Source organism: Panthera onca, chromosome F2 (assembly GCF_046562875.1).
Source record: "Panthera onca isolate mPanOnc1 chromosome F2, mPanOnc1 haplotype 2, whole genome shotgun sequence".
In the NCBI taxonomy this organism is placed as follows: domain Eukaryota; kingdom Metazoa; phylum Chordata; class Mammalia; order Carnivora; family Felidae; genus Panthera; species Panthera onca.
In genome coordinates this window covers 17591945-17612351 of record NC_138356.1, presented here as the reverse complement: position 1 = coordinate 17612351, position 20407 = coordinate 17591945, and the positions used below count along the sequence as shown (strand labels likewise).

The window sequence follows — 20407 nt, the reverse complement described above, 5'->3', positions numbered from 1 at the left end:
CATGAAGAAGCCCTTGGAACTCTTCCCTCTGTCCCCACTATGAAAGTAAACCCAAAGCTCTACCACATCCATGGGAGAAGTTCAGGAATCAGTACTACTATCAAAAAACTTGAAGGATACAGAGGCGTTGATTCCTATCATATCTCCATTTGACTGGCCTGTTTACCTGGACCAAAGCCAGAAAGATCTTGGAACATGACAACAGATTAGTATAAATTTAATCAGATGGTGAGGCCAATCATGACTGCACTTCTAAATGTAATACTTGTTGCTGGAGAAAATGAGAATAACCCCTGATATCCGGCAGATAAATATGGACTTGGCAAATGTTTTCTTTTCTATCATCATCAGTAAGGACAATATGATGCAATTTGCTATCAAGTGCCAGAAACAACAGTACACTTTCAACGTTTTAACTGAGGGCTATTTCTGCACTGTCATAATATAGTCTGGAAGGACCCTGATCATCTCAATATCCCACAGATCACCACACTAGTCTATCACATTGATGGCACTGTTAACTGGATCTGGTGAACAACAAGCAGCAAACACTCAGGATGCCTTTGTAAGACACATGTAAAAGCCAGAGGATGAAGTTATAAACCCCACGAAAGTTCAAAGATCACACTGACGGTTTCTATGGTTCCAGAGGTCTAAGGCAGGATATCCCATGTAAAGTGAGACATTGCTACACTTGGCACTATATCCACTAAGAAACAGATAAAATGACTGGTGAGTTTCCTATTTGGAAATGCTGCTCTGACCTTTATACTGGGTAACCCATGAGACTGCCAGTTTTTACTGGGGCTTGATCCCAAAGAAGGCTCTTCAGCAAGAAAAGCTGCCCTAACTCTTGGGGCTATGCCTTAGCACACCCACTAGTACTACAAAATGACACGGCAGACAGGGATGGGGTAAGTAGCCTCTAACAAGAATCCAGAGAAGTTTAAGAGCTATAAACTCTTTAAGGTACTGTCAGTAACTTTTGTCCATTTGGTTCCTGGCTTGCTGCTAGGCTCAGGTAAAGACTGTATACCTGCCCATGGGAAACCAAGAGACTATATAACAAGAACAGCCCATCATGAACAGTATTCTCCAACCCTTGTTGGCTCTCTCAACACATGCTCATGGGGTTCATCCTACAACCAGTTAGCAGAGGAGGGAAAAGACATACCCACTTATGAATGGACATGCATGGTGTGCTAGCCCTGACCAGAAATGAGATAATGTAGCCCATGGCCCAAAAAGACCATATGGTCTTTTATGGTCCCCAAAAGGGAAATATTCCCATTGGGCGGAATTCTCAGCAGTATACGTGATGTCAGGAGAAATGTATGCTAAAGGTACACATTTATGCTGACTTGTGGCCAGTAGCTAATGGATGGCTTGCTGGTTAAAGAGTTGGAAAGAGTAAGATTCAAATTTTTTTTAAAGGGGAGAGTATAGGGGTGCCTGGGTGGCTCAGTCGGTTAGGCGTCTGACTTCGGCTCAGGTCATGATCTTGCAGTCTGTGGTTTGAGCCCCTCATCACGCTCTGTGCTGACAGTTCGGAGCCTGGAGCCTGCTTCAGATTCTGTGTCTCCCTCTCTCTCTGCCCCACTGCTGCTCCTGTTCTGTCTCTATCTCTCAAAAATAAATAAACATTTAAAAAAAATTTTTAAAGGGGAGAGTATATTCCCAAATGTTGTTCATTTCATCTTTTTTTAAATAAAATTTTTCAAAATATTTATTTTGAGAGAGAGAAAGAGAGGCAGAGAAAAAAGGAGAGAGAGAATCCCAAGCAGGCTCCATGCTGAAGCACAGAACCTGATATGGGGCTCAATCTCATGAACCATGAGATCATGATCTGAGCCGAAACCAAGAGCTGGAAGCTTAACTGACTAAACCACCCAGGTGTCCCTTTAATAAAAATTTTTAAAGTTTAAAAAGGGGGAGAGGTTTGTGGATGTCTGAATGAACCTTTCAATATAGCACAGGATATGAAAATATTTGTGTCCCACATAAAAGCCCACTATAGACTCTCGATAATCAGATGGTAATATGACAAGTCCTATGGATATCAATCAGCCTCTTTCTCAATCACCCATTGCTTGCTCAATGGACCCATGACAAAGTAGACAAGGTAGGATTTCTTTATTCTAATACCTTTGACCTTTGACAATTTATGGGTTACTTGGAAGGAGTGGAAGTTGACTGTGAAAGTTAGACTTTAACCAGCTAAGACAACTGAGTACCAGAAAGTTGTTAAAGGTATTTACCCAACTCAGATCTAAGACTTCTAGGAATTCATGAGCATCCTAAGACAATCAATCTATTAGACCTCAAAGAAAAGTTGGACTTCTTTTCCACTGTGACCTGACCTGAACTCCATGGGATCAGAAATTCTGAAGAAGTGCAGATAGCTGAGAAAATGAAATCACTCTTTCGGAAGCAATTCACACATTTTGGTGCTGTGAATCATAGCTTAAGCTTCTTTGCTTGCTTTTGATGCTTAAATACAGAAGGTTCCTGAATGATGTCCTATCAGTGTCACTCAGTTTCTGGAGTACTCAGGTTCAGTCTTTGGGCACTGTCTTTGCATGGCTCCATGACAATATACTTCATTTTGTTGACCTTGATATCCACCATCATCAATATAAACCTAGTATCAGAACTGCAATGGTACCTGACTGAATGCACCCTCAGTTCCCAAAAATACTATACAGGCTGATAGTGGTATACTCCCTGATTTCATCAACAAGGATTGACTAACCCTAGACTAAAAACTATGTTTTTATGTGATGAAATTTGGCCAAATTACCTTCTTGGGTCACTTTATAATTCGTAACAAGTAACTTGCCATTTGAATACAAAAATAATCATAAAAATAGAAATGTATAGAAAAGCACAAAGAAAAATATACATCATCTTAGTACACAACAGACATGTACAACCAATTATTATTTTGCATATATTCCTTTTTTTTCCTATGTGCCTATAAACATACATGGGTGTGAGAAGTCTTTACATATCTGTATTACTGTGTACATGTGTGCCTGTGTGTGTTAAAATGATGGAACATACTGCTCTATAAACTTTTTAAACTTTATATTTAAGATTTTTTCTTAATTTTTATTTATTTTTAATAGAGAGAACACAATGGGTGGAGGAGAAGAGACAGAGGGAGACACAAAATCTGAAGCAGGCTCCAGGGTCTGAGCTGTCAGCACAGAGCCTGATGTGGGGCTCAAACCCACAGACCATGAGATCATGACCTAAACTGAAGTCGTTCGCCCAACCAACTGAACCACCCAGGTGCCCCTAAACTTTATATTTTAATAGCGATAATAATAGTGATGATTATTACTATATGCCAAGGACTGGGCTAACATATAATCTTCACAGTAACTGTGGAAGATACTATGGTCACTCTCATTTCATAAGTGAACAAACAGACATTTAATGAGGCTAAGTAATTGCTTGAAGTCATGAAGCAGGAAGTTGGTGGAATCAGAATTTGAAGTAATGCCTCACTCCAGAATCTGTGATTTAACACGACACTATACCACATTCCCTCTCAAGACATTAAATTTTCTTCTATTATATATTTTATTAACACTATTTTTCAGACCAGTATAAGGCTCATGGCAAAATTGGGGGAAGTTACAGACATCTCACATGTACCTCCTGCCCCCATACAGATAAAAGGGCATAAAGGGGCTCAATAATATGGTCTTCCTTGCACTGATAATGATCTAGCTTCTGTCAGTGCTGAGTGCCCAACCTCAACAGCAAAAACCAACACTGATCCCCACTATGGCACAATCCCACAAGGGGAACAGACAGCCACATGGGACAACATCTGTCCTCACAGAAGCCAGAGTTGCCTTCCTGGCCTGAAATGCTTCTGACCAGATGCACCATCCTTGGTTACAGCAGGCCTTATTCACTGTCATAAAATCCTATACAACATCACGTCAGACCAAGGCACACATTTAGAGCCACGAAGTATAACAATAGGCTCAGAGCCACAGAATGTGCTCTTTTTACCATGTATCTCTTCACTTAGAAGCAGCTGCTTGAAAGGGCAGTGGAATGGCTACAGAAGGCTCAGCTCTAGCACCTGCGAGCAAATACCCTGTGACACTGGGGCTGGATATGGTATATGTGCTATACCCAGAACCAACATATGGTTCTATCTCTCACACAGCCAAAATATGTGGGTCAGGAACTAAGAATGGTTCCACTCAGCGTTATCTCTAAGGAATTTTTGCCTTCCATTGCAACCTTGGGTTTGGTGGAAGAACGCTTTCACCAAGGAATAGTCTAGCCCTATTAAATTGAAAGCTAAGCCTACCCACTAGCCATTTGTGGCTCATTAAGCCACCCAACCTAGTAAGAGAGTGGTTACTCTCCAAGTAAAGTGACTGATCTGAATTTCCAGGAGGAAACTTGGATGCCATTATAGTGTGGGGAGGAGAATGACATCTGAATTGAGGAGATTCAGTGGGCCATGTCCAACAGTACTAGTCAATGGGAAACTGCTGCCAACTCAATAAAGATGACACTACTACAGGGGCACCTGGGTGGCTCACTCAGTTGAGCATCCGACTTCGGCTCAGGTTATGATCTCATGGTTCGTGTGTTCGAGCCCCACACTGGGCTCTGTGACTGAGAGCTCAGAGCCTGGAGCCTGCTTCAAGTTCTGTGTCTCCCTCTCTCTGCCCCTCACCCACTCATGCTCTCTATCACTCTCTCAAAAGTGAATAAACATTAAAAAAAATTTTTTTTTAAAATGCCACTACTACAGACTTGGATCCTGTGGGAATGAAGGTTTGGGGTACCCTACCAGTAAACAACTATGACCAGCTAAGATGTTGCAAGAGGGTAGGGGAACATATACTAGCTACCAACTTGAGCCAAAAAACTAGCTACAGATGCAGAGACTATAGTACTTTTGTTTTATTTTAGTTTTCTTCTCTGCTCCCTTCTATGAACACTAGCAGTGGTTTAGGTGGGAGTATGAATGAACTGGATGCAGTGAGTGACAGGACTTTGTGTTTCCCCTGAGTCAGGAACAAGAGTTTTATGCCCAAAGTATAAGAGGGACTACTAAGGGACAGAAAGGGAGGACTCTGCTGGTTATTCTTGATTTGTCTTTCCAGACTCATCTCCACCGTGCTCCATGCTCCAGGACAAAGACCTCTATAGCCTGCACCTTATAGGCTCCCTTTGCCTCTAGCAGTGGTTGACTTCATCCAGAGAGGCACTGGCATGGTATGGAGTAGGCAAAGGGGGATAATGACATGTATTTGCTCATCTTGCTCCCTCCTGAGCAGACTGCAGTTTGATAGCTACTGTGTTCCTCTCTCTAAGGCCAAAAACTCCTGAGAGATGATCTTCTCTCCTGTGACTACAACTCTTATGTGGATGAAATGCTGTAATTCTCTCTCAAGTCCTTGGACAAGATTAAATTATCTGAGCCCTAGTTTCCCAATCTAGAAAATGAGGCTAGCAACAGCTACTTCATACGGTTGTTTTAAGAATTCGAGATAAGTGTAAAAGACCTAGCTCTGTGTAGTAGTCAATAAATTGGATCTAATACACAGCAATTTGTTTAAAATAAGTTTTTATTCCTTTGTTCAACAGACACTTATTAAGCACTCATTATGCATTAAGTAATAGAAAGACAGAGAGAAAATCCTACCTGCAAAGAACTTACCTCATGGGAAAGAATGATAAGCAATATAAAAATTTCAATAGTTGGCTAAGGGTGATAGGGTGATGTTACATGTATGCCTGGTACACCATGCAAGCACAGACAAGGGACACAGATGCAGACTGCCATATATTCTCAGCCTAACTAAAAATAAAGCCAGGCAGGTATGGGAGTAGAAGTTTGAAAGAAATCACCCTTGTCTGCCTCAATTTTCTCTGGAAAAAGGGAGCTAAAATCATACACTGGGAAATGAAAATGCTGCTGTGAAGAAAAAAATGAGATTAAATCACTTCCCTGCCCCTCCCTCTGCAAATAACAACAAGAAGAAAGAAATCACTTGCCCAAGCTACTATCGAGTTAATGGGCTAGGATTCAAGTCCAAATTTGACTACCTCCAAAACCTGTATATACTTGTTTGCTATACCACACTGCCTCACCTTAAGTAAGGTGTTCCTTCCCTTCAAGCTAAATCAATCTAGTAACCTCACAATATTTAATATTCAGTGGCTAAGCTTATTACAAGTCAGCTCACAAAAGCTTTACTGACAGGAAAATCAAGGAAAAACCAAAGCATAAAGGGAGGAGGTAACCTGCCCCAGGTGGTGGAGCCAGGATTTGAACTTCAGGACTTTTACCCATTATACCACACTACCTCTATCTAACACATATATGCTCTAAAGAGTCCTCTGGAGATCAATGAAGAAGGCTCATAAACTTATTCTTAAGAGGTCAGGAATGAAACTATGAAAAAGCAACCCTGCTATTACTTTACATTAAATCTATGTCTATTCTGTGAAACTGAAGCAATTAAAATTCTGCAAAATCATCTTATGGCCAGGCAGGCAAATAAAACAAAATGAGAAGATGACTGATACAAGAACCCCCACAACTAAAAAGAATAGAACAAAAAGCTATGTTGTTCATGTGGGAATAAAACTTGGAATTTGGGGGGAGGTTCATAGATATGTATGTTAAGCTTTTCAAAAGAAGTATAGGAAAAGAATCTGCCTTCACTCTGCTGCAGAGTCACAATAAAGTCTTGCAGATTGGTTCCCAAGGGCAGCTGGCTGGCCTAAGGCTAGATCATGCGGTTCTAATGAGCCTAAGTTCAGATACTAACCCAGAATGGAAGAACTAACCTTAATCTTCATCCAGTGATGACAAGCCCAACATGACAAACTCAGACAAGTCCAACATGACAAAAAGAAGTGGTCAGATGAGAAAAGAACTTTTGGAGACCAGCCAGACTTTAAGAGGGACAGTGTTTGGCAAAAGTAATCTAACAGCTAGTAAATTATTATACTTATATAGTGGTTCTCCTCAGGGGGAGACCGGGCAATGTCTGGGGATATCCTCGGTTGTCACAACTTGGGGGGTTGCTAGTGGCTACATGTCAAGGATGATGCCAAACATCCTACAATGCACAGGACAAAAGTTATCTAGCCCAAGATATCAATAATGTGGAGGTGAAGACACTAGTATATACTGAGTACTAATGCCAGGCACTATTTTAAGTGCTCACATCTAACCCATCACGTTCTCCTCAAAGAAGCCCATGAGGCAAGTATCTTCATCTCCATTTTACAGATGAAGGAACCTAGGCTCTGAGGTCCACATCCTCACACAACTCTGGATGGCAGCACTGTAATGTGAACATAGCTCTGACCTCAGAGCCTGGTGTGCACACACTCTCAATTTCTTATAACACTACTGCAGGCATTCCCTTCTTCTAAATTACCTTTGGAGATACGGGTTGAAGAGAGGAAAATACCAAGTGTCCGTCAGCTCTCAGGTTACAGAAAGAAAGCCTTGGCATAGGAAAAGCAGTTTTCTGATTCTGCCACCAGGAGGGGTCAGGTTTGTGGAGCACTGTGTCAGGAGTGGCCCATCTTCTTAAAACATCAGAACGTCAATAACTACCAGTGTGGTACGGAGCAGGTTCTGAGCACTGGCCCCATCACAAGGACAATCGTGGGCTAAATTATGAAATAAGGATGACACAAGAAAGGATGCTATCACAAGATATGGTTTTTTGAAGAGAAAGGGAAGGTTGTTTCTTTTTTTAAGCATGAATAGATTTCATTTTGGGGGGGGGGGGGCTGTAAAAAGTAGAAATATGGATGAAACACCATGATAGAAAACTGTCCAAATTCATTGAACATCATAAAACTTTGTTGACAAATACTACTTAAAATAGACAGGCTTTTTAAAAAAAAATAAGCCTTTTACTTCAATTCCAGTATAGTTAACATTAGTTAAGCTTTTTTTAAAGCATTTTTTCCTTCATCATCATGCCCATCTTTTTGTCCATTTTATGCAATTACTGTCCTGGATCTTGTCCAACTTTGTTTCAGACAGCCAAAAATATGTTTTAGAGAAAATTCAAAGATTCTCCTGCTTTCACCTCTAAATTTAAGCAGAGAAGTTCTGTTTTTTAAGTGTTTATTCTTGAGAGCAAGTGCGTGCACAAGTGTGCACATGTGTGCAAGCAGGGGAGAGACAGAGGATCCAAAGCAGGCTCTGTGCTGACAGCAGAAAGTCAGATGTGGGGCTCAAACTCACCAACCACGAGATCATGACATGAGCCAAAGTCAGATGCTTAACTTCCTACCCAGGTACCCCTAAGCAGAAAAGTTCTTAACCCTGTTTCTTTCACACATCACGGGTACTGTTTGGTACTGACTAGTAGACCCTACCCAAGTTATGAGATAGATACATTTATAAGTATCAGAAACCACTCTTAACTAACACAGTAGAGAGGAGTTCAGTGATTCACACCAAGTCATAAAGGGAAATTAAGAACAATCCTGTTTCAAATGGCAGGAATCAGACCTGGAAGAGCTACAAATTTCCTCCAGCAGGGGGACAAGGACTGGGTGGTGGGTGTTTGGAAACCTTGTTAGGAGGGAACTGACAAAGGAAGAGACAAAACAAAATCCATATACATTGGGATTGGTTTGGAAAATGGGGACTGGCCCAGAGAATACGAAAAGGAATCGCATGGGGGTGGGGGCAAGAATTATTCCTGAGAAGACAGGCCAAGAAAGTTGGGTTTCATTTTAAACCACATTAAAAGGACCTTAGGAAATTCTTACTCCTAATTAGTTACTTTACTGAAAGCCTACTGTAATAGTACATAATCTGTATCTGTTTATTTCTGCCTCTCAGAATACTAGCTCCAAACACATCCAAAAGAAACAAAGCACATCTTTGTCACATCTATAAATTAAATTCACTGCAGAACAGATTAAAAATCTAATAGGATGTGCCAATGGAAGATGCATAGTAACATTCTCCCTACACATATCAACATGATGAATCAGTTACAACGTTTCCTGTTTTCCTTCCTAATATATCCTTCCTCTAATTCCCACTCCACCCCCATTTGATTTTTCCCTCTCTATAATCACAAAGCAGTCCTAGTTTTTCCAAAGTTTATCACATTTCTTATTTGAGGTACCTTCTATTTATTGTTTCTTGATAGATAAAAGTGATTTTAAAAAGTGATAAAAGAATTAGAAATAAAATATGTGTAGAGTATTCAATGTTGGGACACAACACAGAAAAATAATCTGTGACCAACACCTTGACAGGAGTATCCAAAAACCTTGACAAAAGTTACAGGAGTCTGTTGGTTCTCTGAAACTAGCTCACTTAATACAGATAGTTTAAAAAAGGACTGAATGAGGTAAAAGTAACAGCTGACAGTCCTGTTCTCCAGTACTAGACTCAAAGCTGCCAGGATAAGGAAGAAGGTCCTAAATTTGCTCCAACTGATAACATGTCCCTCCACTGGTTCCAGAACTGACAGGGTAGGGATGTTAAGTGCAACTGCAATGCTCTGCTCTTTCTCAGGCTCCTCAAGTCACTGTCTTGGACTCCCCATTGCCAGAACACCTGCCCTCTTCCTGGAATCCCAAGCTTTTCCATTGGAAGGCACATTCCCAATGTATCTTCCAAAAGGTGGGAATACAGAACACTTCCAAGGATGATTCCTGGACAACTGTGATCACTGGCAGAGTGATGGGTGGATGGATGATTATATGAGGCACAAGAAAACAAACGTGGAATTTTATACAGAACTAGCAGTGGTAAAATACTGCAGGCCCTAGGAAGCCTTGTTCTGGCTGGGGAAATTGGGAGAACTGAGGAGGAACCAAAAACAAAACAACTACCACCCCCTCCCCAAAAAGACAACAATCAATATCGCATTTCATAGTATCTTTAGAGAACCTCCAACCTGACATATCCACTTCTTCTCTAACCCCCTGCAATCCATTATTCATTCCTGCAGTAGGCAGGGTCATTTTCTTAATCCCTATAAACCTGATAATTTCATCCCATTGCTTAAACCCTTTCCATTGCTTCCCTCTGCTCTTAGAATCCAAACTCTGAATTATTGCTATCAGCCTATAAGCACCTGAATGGTCTAACCTTTTCCTACCTCTTCAGTGGCATCCCACCAGTGCCTCCTAACCCACCACTTACTAGGCTCCCGTAGGAACAGCCCACTTCCTAGTTCTCACACACAGAGCACTCTCCCACCTCATCTCTTGTACCTGTGTCCCCTCTTCCCAATGAGGTCTTTGTTCCAATGCCACTTCCTGCAACAAGCCTTCAAGACCACCCTAACTACAGTGCTCCTTTCCCAAAGGAATCTTGTCATCATCCTGGTTCTTTCCATTTTAGCATTTATAATCATCTAAGACTGCATGTTATTTATTGAGAACCTCCATGACCAGAGTGTAGATATTGTGACTTATGTACTGCTACACACTTATTGATACATATTTAATTTACTCTTTCAACAAACAGGTGGAGGGAGTTTGTAAAAATTCCAATATGCTAAAGTGTGCGAGATCTTCAAAGTAACCAACAGATCATCATTCCTAAATCAGTCTCCTGAATCAACAATTTCTCCCTCTTTACTAGATCAATTCCATTTTTTTTTTTTAATTTTAGGTGTATTTTGAGAGAGAGCAAGCAGACAGGGAGAGAGAGAGAATCCCAAGCAGGTTCCACACCATCAGCACTGAGCCCAATGCGGGGCCTGAACCCACAAACTGAGATCATGACCTGAGGTGAAATCAAGAACTGGATGCTTAACCAACTGAGCTACCCAGGCATCCTTAGATCAATTCCATTATTAAATACACTAATATGCTACAGTATCTTAACAAAATCCTCCTGAAAAGCATAGATTTATTTATTTAACAGACACAAAGTGTTAACCATGTGCTAGAGATATGTAATTAGGCTCTGCCACAACTTTTACTATTTGTATGAATGGTCCTATCTGATAAGCACCCTTAACCAGGCTTTTTAAAAATAAGGAAAACTCAGGATAAACACAGATGCTTATACAGTGTGATAAAGGAAACCTTACTCCAAAGCAAATATTTGGTTTCAAGATTCTTTTTCTGACAGTAAAGCTTTACTGGTTAGCACATAAGAAATTTCCCAAAGGACAAAACTTACAATCAAAATTAAAAAATATTTAAATCACAGTACCACTTAAACAATAAATTGTCACATATTAGCTTTAAATCCTGACCTTATATTAGCTATTTATTAGTAAAAATATAAGCAACATTTTACCTTAAAGTTCTAACATTTAAAAAATTGTGACTTATATATATATTTTCCCTACCAACTCTTTCTACCAACAGAAACCACAGCTTCATCTTAGGAGTGGTAAAATAAATTTAGTCGACACCTAAAAGTACTCAAAATCAACAAAAAAAGTAAGTTAGGCTAATGAATGCCCTACAATGGGTAAACTCCAGTTGAGGTTTGAGAGGCAATAAGAGAAAAAATTAAATTTCAGAAATGTCTGTAGACTTTAGAGAGACAAGTTTTAATTTAGGAGAAAAAGTCACAAGTAAAATAAAAGCATTCACGCAACTGGAGTATGTGCAAGGATATGTCTGTAATGAAATGAAACAAAATATATTAAACCACATGCTGATATCAAATAAAACCAAAAGCTTCTAACAGTAGATAAATTCAAGTTATACATCTATCACCTTTCTCTGAAGAACAAAAAGCTTCTGGCATGTGTCATCTCCATATACCAGGAAAATAAGAAAAAAGTATGAACATTTTATTAGTTTAAACAATGAAAGGAAAGAAGGTAACTACTTTCAGACCAGAAAGAGGAAGAGAAAATGTTCAGTCTTATCCAGCACAGAAAACAAAGCAGGGAGACAGTATTATTTGTGCACAGAGATGCAAAAACAAAATAAAGCTTAGAAGTAATTCCCCACAAGAAAAATCCAAAGCTGATGTTGCTCCATAAACTGTCTTGTCCTAATGGTTTCCTGAGTGAGTTTGTGTATCTTTTTAAACTTCTGCCTGTCCAGCTATGTGGGTGTTGGATATGTTGCTCTCCCTACAGCTCTTCCCTTATGAATCCAGATATTATCTTCATTTGGATCTTTTTATGTAGTACTAAATTTCACCCTGCCTTCTTTCTTAATTACTCATACTGTAGAAGTGACTGAAGCTCAATATTTAATGATTTAAAGACCTATAAAATAGAACTTTAAGTTCATCTTTATTTAAAGAAACAAAGAAGTGAGTGTCTTATTTTTTCTTAAAAAAAGGAACTAGAATTTGTGTATGATTCTTGTCCTCCAGGAGCTTGTATGTAGCAAAAAAGAAAAAGATAAATGCCCAAAGAATTACAATTCAAAGTAGACTGTGATAAATTCTCTCAAAGTATGGAAAGATTCTAGGGGCACTTGGGTGGCTCAGTCAGTTAAGCATCAATTCTTGATTTCGGCTCAGGTCATTATCTCCTGCTTCATGAGATAGACCAGCATCAGGCTCTGTGCTCACAGCACGGGGCCTGCTTAGGATTCTCTTTCTCTCTCTCTGTTCCCCCCCACTTTCGCGCACGCGCGCGTGCACTCTCTGTAAAATTAAATAAACTTAAAAAAATGTATAAAAGCTTCTAGAATTCAGAGAAAGAATAAAACCACTTCCAACTGAACTTATCTAGGTTTCTGGGGTGGTGGTGAAGGAAGAACCTGAAGGCCGGGCACTCAAAGCAGAAAGGGCAGCCAAAGTCCTCAGAACAAATAGGGAATAGCCATTCATCCCATTTGTCTGAATTCCTGCCTCCTTGCAGGGAAAGACTCACTCCATAAAAACAGAAAGAGAAACAGTCAAGAAACAACATTCACTTTGTGCTTTTACAGGGCATTATCATTAAAGTCTTATTTTATTTTCATATTTACAAGCATAAATTAGAAATCACTTTTCTTACATATAGGAGACAGAGGCTAGAAAAGTGCATTTGAGATCACAAAGAGAACTCTGAATGCCAGGCTTCTCACTCTGGATTTAATTCTCTAGATGAAGATGTAAAGGCATTTGAAAAGGGAACCTGAAAGGCTATAGGTGTAGAAAATGGAATGAACTAGAGGAGGGCTTGAAGAAAGAGGGGTTTGGCAACAATAAGAATGGCAAGTTTGCAAAAAATTGACAGGACAAATTAGTCAATTGCTATTTGCATGTGGAATGCCAGGTAGAAGGAGGAATTAACACTGCCTCAAGGTTTTATTCCTAGGTAACAAGGTTTTATTCCTAGGTTATTTCCTAGAAATAACTAGAATTGGGTGGAGGGGAGAGCAGGGCAAAATGACAGTGAATTGGCTTAAGTAATTACTAGCCTTAGCTGAAAATGTCTGCATCAGATGCACACATCTAACACCTTCTGGTGCCAGGCACTGTTTCCAGGGACCTAAGACACAGCAGTGAATGCAACTGGCAAGTACCCCAGCCCTCATGGAACTTACCCTCTAATGGCAGACAAGAGATAATGAACAAGTAAATAAAGAGATAAATATATATTACAGGAAGAACGGGGTTGTACAGAATTTTAATTAGGAGGGTTTACTGAGAGTGTGACATCTAAACAAATACCTAGAGGTAAGGGAGTGAACTACGCAAGAAGCCTGAGAGGAGTCAGCAAGTAAACACCAGTATCTTCAAACAGTCACCCTTTGATGCTTTTGAAGTCAGCAGCAATTGCAGTATATCTCTTTGGTGACCCAGTCCTATTTTCTTGGGCTAGCATTCAGTGTTCCACTTCCTGACTCTATCCTACCCAATCAAGAAAACTTCACCAGTAACACAGTGATAACAAACTGCCTAGTAGGTCAATTTGTTTATACTGGCTGTTTATGTTCCCTACATGGGAGAAAAAGACTACATTTTAAAACAACAAAACCAAAGCACTGTTAGAACATGTTTATACAAAGCTTAAGAAGACAACCATCTTGTTCTCAAAGCAATCATTGATGTAGCAATTTTGAGACTTGAGATTTAAATCAAAGGTGCTAAAGAATGATTATGAATCATGCAATTAAGCTACCAAGGAGGATGCTACAGAGAGGAAAACCATTCACAGCACCATAAAACTGTCAAAAATAAAAATAGTATAATTATCGAAACCAGAAGTAGTATCATTCTTTGATTTTATAATTTATTGTTCAGAAGAGCTGAATTCTAGTCTAAGCTATGCCTTTTATTGATTCTGGGTCCTGGGGCCTCATCTTTATCTGTAAAGGGCAGCTGTTGTGATTTTTCACATTCCTTTCGATCTGAGATTCTAGGTGGCTAGTTATGGTTCCTATGATGTTTAGTTTATTTATATATTTGGGTACTCTGGTTTACCTCCTTTTCCAATAATAGTACAAATAAGCACCCGTCCCAAGTAACACAACTTGTCAGTTCTGTGTAAAAGTGATACGACCTTCTTTTAAACAAACCTGCCAGAGCTTGGTGTTTAAAATGAGGCTACACTCTGCAAGTGCTGCCTTTTCTTATCCCCGTTTAAGAACAGCCTTCAAGACTCTTAAGGCTTCTTTATCATTTGAGAGTGGATTAGATTTGAAACCAGGTGGATGATCACATCTCTGGTAAATGAGAAAAATAATGAGACCTTATGGTGGGATTCAGCCTTTGAAATTCCAAAGGAATCTGCAAGCACTTCTATCAACAACTCTGCGGAAAGGTTTTCCGGTGTTGACGGCTTTGTTAGATTAAAGCCCATCTGAATGCATAATAAAAACAGCCAACGTTAGTGTGGGCTATGCGCCAGGTGGAACTAAGTATTAACTGATTTAATCTCATAACAATCCTATAAGGACGGAACTATCATTATCCTCATTTTATGTATGCAGAAACAAAGTCATAGAGGAATTTGGCAAACTGCCCAACTTTTCACAATTAACAGGTAGATTCAAACTCAGGCATTCTAGCTTCAAATACTCCACAATAATCTCCACAATACGCTGCCTATGTAAACCCTGGAGCTCTTGTTTAAATAACAGTCCCATTACCAGTTGCACTCTTACAGTTCTTGCAAACTGACTAACATGAAGTCAAAATAAAGCTGCACTACAAGTTCACTATCGACTTTCTCCTCCAGTCGTGAACCACGAACTAGAAACGCATTTTAAAGAACACAAAAACCTCAGTACCTGAGGTCTCTCGAGATTTGGGGAGGAGGTGTGTAGAGCAACGCAAATGCTTTCTGTCCTGGAGCTAATGCCGTGAACAAGTGCTGCAAAACTAGAGACAGACCTGCGCCTCTCCCTCTGGGGGTTCACGCCAGGAGGCCGCCCACTCGTACCACGCGCTCCTACTATGCACGGAAGTAGCACAGGGGCGGTTCCAAACAACACCTGGCTCAAACGCGCCCGCGGGAGTACCTCCACCTGGCTCTCGCTACGCCCAGACCCTTCCCCATACTTACCTTCGGAGATCCTCGCCCGACGCATAGCGAGTGGGAAACGCCACCACAGCTGCGCCACAATCAACGAGCCTCGGCGCCGCGCCTCTCGCCCCCAGCTGGGCCAGCCACCCTCCCCGCCTTGGCCCGACCTCCTAGTTCCGCCCCCCGCAGGAGGCCCCGCCCACACAAATAAACGGAACCTTCTCGGCCGCCGGCCCCGCCCACAACTGAGGGCGGGGCTAATGCTCACTCAGCTCCGCCCCGGGCTTTAGGAGGCGGTGGACCGCAGCGCAGCTGCAAGCTGGATGCAGCCTCGCGGCCCTAAATAAATAAAGGAGGGGGAGCCTGGGGTGCATGACCCCAAGCAAGGAAGTGCGCGATGCAGGCGAAGGGAAGGGGGAAGGGGGAAGGGAGAGAGCCAAGGGCTAAGATAAGGAAACAGGTTTGGGAGGCAAAAGAGAAGGCGCTCTCCCCAGGTTCCAGCTGAGGTGTAGTACTGGGTGAGACATCTTAAAGCAGAAGAGTTCACTTTTTCAGCTCCATTAGCTAATGAGCTAATCTCATTCTCCTGCAGGTTAGGAGTCACACGCGAATTTAGGGTTCCATGCATGAATAAGGAATAGCGTTTAGAGAAGCAAAGAAAGGAAGCAAATCCTTTACTGATCTCCATCCACATCTCGTTCATTTAAAAAATTCTAGAAAGGACTCTCAGTAAGAATAGCTCCAGACTTAAATTAATGTTAATCATTCCTTCTCAAACAGCTCAGGCACTTTTCATGAGAGCAGACTCATTACACTCAAAACGAGTTTGGCATTAATGCCCATAGTATACTGCTACGAAGTTTGCTACTACAAGTATGGATAAAGGAAAAAATCAGACCACTAAGAAGGAGATACTTTATTAATATATTTGATTTTTGAAGGTGAAAAACTATTTGCAAATCATGTCAAACACTAATTGAATTATGGTGGGGAAACACAAGGCTCACTTCACCAACAGTATTTGCTGAAGGAATTTCAGAAAACAGTAGCAAGAAACCAGCCTAGCTGTGTGGTCTTAAGGGAAGTCACAATATCTAAAGCCTTTGATTTGCTTATCTGTAAAATGAAAAATTACGCCAGGTGACTTCATGACCTGGAAATGCCCTTCCAAACTTGATTTCATCCTGCCAGGCTCAACAATTGAGGGCAAAGGACCATAGGGAAAGTGCTATCCAGTCAGGAGCCACACAGAGAAATTGGGAATTTTTAGAAAAAGCCCCAGGGATCTTTGGCATCACTTCATTTAAGCTCTCTCTTCTGACTTTTCTATTTGTAATAATAATAACTCTTAGCTCAAAACCTCTACTCTTCCCTCTCAATCCTCACATTTGGTCACCAGGTCCTTGGCTTTCTCCATTACAGAGTCTCTTCAATGACCCTTCTCATTTTCACTGCCATCTCTGTATAAAGTACAAATTCAAAGAACTCAAGATCTTAGATCTGACCCTCACCTATTTTTCCTACCTCATCTCCAACTACTCTCTGATAGAAGAGTCTCTCACTGTACAATATCCACAACATACAGCCAACATTCTGGCCACTGAACATTTATATATACTGCCTCCCACCTCAGAATACTTCTCAGTCCTAGCTACCTGTCCAGATTGTGATAGCTCAGCTCAGGTACCTTTCTATACAATAAAATCCTATAACACTTAGGATCTATGCCGCTCAAATGTGGCACTTAACAGTCCTACCTTGTTTTTTCTGTTATTTATAATATTTATCTCCAAAACTAAACTGTAAGCTACTTACTGGATCACCCTAGGTCCCAGTAAATTAAAGAAGAAAAAGCTATTTTCAGTATCTCAAAAAACCTAAAAGAAATTATATAGGCTATTCGTTACCTATACCAGCAAGATTCTGTTTTTTACTTAATTTTTGTTTTTTTTAGGTTTTAAGTAATCTCTACACCCAATCTGGGGTTCAAACTCACAATCCTGAGATCAAGAGTCACATGCTCCCTTGACTGAGCCAGCCAGGCATCCCAAGATTCTCTGTTTTTATCTGAAATTATATGACACTGAAATAACACCAATTACTTCATGTTAACCAAAGCTTTGATGGGCAGTTACATGTGACTGATTTTAAAAAAGGGAAAACAGGGGCACCTGGGTGGCTCAGTTGGTTAAGCATTCAACTTCAGCTCAGGTCCTGATCTCACAGTTTGCAAGTTTGAGCCCCCCCATCAGGCTCTGCTCTGACAATGAAGAGCCTGCGTTGGATTCTCTCCCTCTCTCTAAAAATAAATAAATAAACTTAAAAAAAAAAGGGGGGGGTGGGGGGAACAGGGGCACTTTCCTGGCTGTCAGTAGAGCATGTGACTCTTGATCTTAGTTGGGGTCTTAAGTTCAAGATTTCCAAGTCTCACTTTGGGCATAGAGATTACTTTTAAAAAGTGGGGGGATAAATTACTATTAAATAAGACTTGTTTTTAAGACTAAATCTATGACATTCACAGAGGTACATAAAGATGAAAAGTAGCTAACACATTCTTTTGTCACCGCATTGCCAAAAAAAATGCTATACCCATAGTAAGTGCTTAAAAATATATTCATTAGTCTATGATTATTTTCAGCTTTATTAAGTCCTCTCTTTCCTTTGCTTTAATTAAAATGCTGATCTTTTCTTTCCATGCAAATATGATTGCAGGAGCTTCCCCTTAAATTTCAAATAAATTTTTAAGAATAAGATAAACAAGAATCACATTGCACTGCTTGGAGTTGGACTAGAAAGGTATTTAGTGTCCCAGAAATAAACCCTGAAATCACAGTAAATTGCCTATTTTAGGGGGTCCTACATAGTACTAATATCTTTAGAGAGTAAATTTGCCTTAATTGCAACCTTACCCAGATGACAAAAGTAGAAGCAGAACCAAGTTTTCAGAATGACTACCCAGTAAGAGTGAAAACTGATTTGCAATCTATCAATGGCCCCTGTGTTTTGAAAATGTCACTGGCATGTTTAAAGGAAGCCCCAGAGCTCTGAAGTCTGGCCCAAACAATCTATAAATCACTATTCACAACAAACCTTTATAATATTTTGGGTGTTTAATAAGTATTAAGTAGGCAGATTAAACAACAGTCACACTTCATTTTACAGACTGGTTGTACCAGAGGCAACTGGTTATAGACTCTCGGAATGTTTCTCTTCCTCTTCTCAAAATGTGAAGTGACTATGAAGATTGGAGCCTTGGGGAACTTCTGAATCTGGCCAAGATATGATAACAAGGACCATATTTACTCTCCCACCTGACCACCACCACCACCACCACCACCAACAAAAAGGACCTAGACAAAATATATAAAACAACAGTTTTCAAGATACTGGATATTAGGCAGTGAAGGAGAATGATGCCTCAGAGATGGAAAATGAACAAGATTTGCCCCAGCTTATTATCTTCAGAGGATTTACAAGCCATGGCAATAAAAGAGGAACTGCAGGAGCTCTAAGTCCAAGAAAAACAAGACAGCTAGAGTTCACAACTCAGATATAGGAGATAACAACATAGAGAATCCCAGAGATCTGCGGAGGGTCTTCCTTGATAATTCAATAGTGCTGATCAGTGCATACCTGCACCCAAGGTCAAGAAAAGAACAAACTGTCTCAGCATTACAAGGAAAAGTACTGGGCATTCGCAGAGGGCCAGGAATAGTGGCTATTCATATCAGGCCAACTAGAAACCTCCCAATTCAATGAGGTAGAGTACTTGGAAGCATTGGCTTGGAGAGTAATTAGCCCTAGATTAAATGCTGCTTTGGTGCTGCCAAAAAATAAAAGATCCAAAAGGATCTAACTATTTTAAAGTAATTTAACTGCATCTCAAATAAAAATTCAGATGTTTATAGAAACACAAAAATATTCAGCACCCAATAAATTGAAATTCACAACATCTGCCATTAAATCAGATATTACAAGGCATGTCAAGAAACAAAAATATGACCCACAACTAAGAGAAAAATCCATCACTAAAACTAACCAATCACTGACACAGATGTTAGAATTAGCAGACAAGAACATTAAAACAGTTATTTTATGGTAATATATTGAAAAAATTAAGTAGAGACAAGGAAGTTATAAAAATTTTCTACATCTGACTTTTAGAGATGAAAATAACAATCTCTAGGGGCACCTGGGTGGCTCCGTCGGTTGAGCATCTGATTTCAGCTCATGTCATGATTTCACAGCTTGTGAGTTCGAGGCCTGCGTCAGGCACTGTGCTGACAGCTCAGAGCCTGGAGTCTGCTTTGGATTCTGTGTCTTCCTCTCTCTCTCTCTGCCCCTCTCCCACTCACACCCTGTCTCTCTCCCCTTTAAAAATAAAACATTAAAAATTAAAAAAAAAAAAAACAAGCAGTCTCTAAGGTGAAAAATACACTAGATGGGATTAACAGAAGAATAGACATTGTAGAAGAAAGCGTTAGTGAACTTGAAGACACACAATATGAAATTTCCAAGATGAATTATAGAGAGAAAAAGGATTTAAAAAGAAAAGGGGGTGCCTAGGGGGCTCAATTGGTTGAGTGTCTGACTCTTGACTTAGGCTCAGGTCATGATCCCAAGGTCATGGAACCGAGCTCTGTGTCAGGCTCCATGCTGAGGATTGAGCCTGCTTGGTATTCTCTCTCCCTTTTCCTTTGCCCCAGTCCCCAACTTGCACGTGCTCATGCACACTCTCTCTCAAAATAAAAAAATGTTTTTCTCTCTAAAAATAAAAAAAAGTTTTTAAATAAAAAAGAAAAGAGAATCAATAAGCTATGGCAAACCTTTAAGCAGCCTAATATACTTGTAGTTGGAGAGGAGAAAGAAGGGTTTGGGGAAGGGTATCAGAAAAGACAGTTAAAGAAATATGACTGGTATTTTCAAAATTTGATGAAAATTATAAACCCACAGATCTGACAAGCTCAATGAACCTAAACACC

At 40.3% G+C, this 20407-nt stretch overlaps 1 protein-coding gene across 7 annotated transcripts in view; it reads right to left on the bottom strand.

The window, feature by feature from the left end:
• Window positions 1-20407, bottom strand: part of SGK3 (serum/glucocorticoid regulated kinase family member 3) — a 147835-nt gene that overhangs the window by 74029 nt on the left and 53399 nt on the right. For 2 of the 7 annotated variants that reach the window (XM_078441651.2, XM_060610656.3), the window contains exon 1: window positions 15465-15616. The exons of 4 other annotated variants lie outside the window; for them this stretch is intronic. The gene's annotated coding sequence lies outside the window, so the exon portion shown is untranslated. Of the gene's footprint in view, window positions 1-15464; window positions 15618-20407 lie in introns of those variants that run through there. One more of the 7 variants, XM_078441650.2, reaches the window with a different exon arrangement.